The sequence below is a fragment of the Anomaloglossus baeobatrachus genome, unplaced genomic scaffold (genome assembly GCF_048569485.1).
Source record: "Anomaloglossus baeobatrachus isolate aAnoBae1 unplaced genomic scaffold, aAnoBae1.hap1 Scaffold_115, whole genome shotgun sequence".
Lineage (NCBI taxonomy): Eukaryota > Metazoa > Chordata > Amphibia > Anura > Aromobatidae > Anomaloglossus > Anomaloglossus baeobatrachus.
The window spans coordinates 140,545-143,146 of record NW_027441885.1 but is presented as its reverse complement, the minus strand read 5'-3'; positions in this window follow the sequence as shown (position 1 = coordinate 143,146).

The window sequence follows — 2,602 nt, the reverse complement described above, 5'->3', positions numbered from 1 at the left end:
TTAGATCCGGTGATCCCAACGTATTGTTACCCCTCTATAAATCACTTGTAAGGCCACATCTGGAATATGGGGTAAAGTCCTGAGCAGGTTGATAACCATTGGTTTGAGCATGGTAGGGTGTAGTGCGCATCTTCCTGCATCGGTAAAAGCTGCAGAAGTCCTTGAAGATTTCCGCTTCAAAGGCTGTGCCTTGATCTGTGAGGACTCTCTCTGAGTAGCCATGAGGTCTGCATAAGTGTGCTTGGAAGACCTTCGCTGCAGTATGGGCCATTAGATCTTTGACTTGTACCACAACCATAAATCTCGAGTAGTTGTCTACCATCGTAAGTGCATACGTGAGCTCGCCTCGATATTCTGCAACAAAACTCCCTTTTTCGATTTCAGTTTCAGCAAACACTCCTCTTCCTGTAGAAAATATTTATCATTACCTAAGACAGTCATTCTAATGCATGACAATATTAAGGCAATTTAGTTAAAACTTGTTTTAACTCACCTTTAAGGGGATTGATGTATTTCATGGTCAATCCAGGTTTGTCAGTGATGGCACTGACATAATGTATGGCGTCTTTTTCGGGCGTTATCCTTTGCCTTTTCATTGTGAAAATCCAGTTGCCTATATCAAAGCAAATTCTACTACTTGTAAAGTATGCAGAAAATGAAATGTAGAACATATAACATCAACTGCTTAGGAACGCATCATAGGTTAGTACTTAAAAGGATATTGTCATGTTCTAGTCATAATGCAAGCTGGACATTTTTCATGTTACCCTGTAATCGCCGGCCTGTTCTAATGCTCACAAGCCAAGATATAGGCTCAGCTGCTAAGGCTTCCCTCTGCCTTCTGAATGAAACTTGAATATGTCTGGGTCACTGTGTATATAGCAGGTGCTCAGAAAAAATAAGAGTCAATTCAATAGAAATAGCTCTGGCACACTATAGTGATCAATAACGTAAGAAAAGAACTCTTGGAATGCTGAAAATTCTTTATTTGTGCAAAAGGATAATTCATCCAACGTTTCGACCTTGTTTTTAGGTCTTTATCAAGGATAAAGTTATCTAAGATCATAAAGGGTTACAAAACCATATAAACACGTAATTAGTACATAGTACAACATAACAGTACAATATATTGCTACTTGAGAGTACAATGGGTCAAATGACCATGATGCACATACAAAAAATTTTTCCAAAGCCATAGTGAAAACATTTGTACTGAGGAAAGAAAATTTCCACATGACCTATCTGGAGAAACATTCTGGATCAAACAACCAAAAATAGTCAAGCAGGTAAATACACACCTATATGGATAACAGGATGATATGTGTTCAATTGTATAGCGTCATTGCCATTAAGGTACAAATGGAAAACTTGCAATCCTATATAGTGAAGGAAATGAACACATATCATATCAAAGAACACAGGAACATGGGTGTGAGAAAAACCTCAATGTTTATACTTTGTTCTTTATAATGGTGTGAACATGTATATGTCTCAGTACCTTATGCACTTGAGAATTCTAGTGAGTAGATCATGAAAGCCTATTTCAGAACTGGAATCGGTAAATAATTGTAGGTGGAATCTAAATGAAAAGATGGTACAAGTGTTATCATGACACGTGGGCTATAACACAATGGACCGTGTGACAAAGAAGAAAGGAGAGAAAGAAGAGGAAGAAAATGCAACTACCTGTAACATTACGTGATAGTCACTGGTAAGTATCACTTGACAATTCAAGTGAAAAAGGATTCCTTTATTAAAGGGTTCTCAGTCGCCTCAGGATCATGAAATACTAGGGTAAATGATATGAGAATGGGTAAGAAGCACCACTAAAGGAAATATGAGATGCAGGACATATATCTATAAACCCCTGAACTACATGATAGAAATAAAAAGAAGAAAAAAGAAAAAAAAGAAGAAAGAAGAAGAACACATAGAATGCGGAAAGAGAATGGGTACAACTACCTGAGTTACTGCAGGGAGGCCCCTGGTTGGTATTGTGAGGGTTAGTGGAATTCCTTCACTGAAGGGTTCTCAGTTGCCTCAGGTTCGTGAAAAATGCTATAGACAAATAATGCCCGGAGAAAAGGGGTTCATATACAGCGAATAATGGTAATACAAGGTACATGTGTCACATGTAATAGTATATATATATATATTGTACTAAGCTCTACACCAGAAATAGAAAGTAGTCCCTCTGCCTTCTGTCTAGGTGCCCTGAGTTATGTCCTGTAAACTGTCACAGGGACCCAGACACACATGTGTAGTAGGGGAATATCCCTGCTGAGATGCCAGTGCTAGAGCACTCGTTTGCTGTGGAGTTGAACGCTATGTGAGCAGTTCTTACCTTCAATGAGCAGAAGTCTCTTTTTTCAGATTTCAATATCTCTGTGGGTATCTGGCAGAAATATGGAATACTCTTTACTGCTAAGACCCTGTACACCACTCCCACTAAAGGGGGCTTTACACGCTGCGACATCGCTAATGCGGAGTCGTTGGGGTCACGGAATTTGTGACGCACATCCGGCCGCATTAGCGATGTTGCTGCGTGTGACACCGATGAGCGATTTTGCATCGCTGCAAAAACGTGCAAAATCGCTCATCG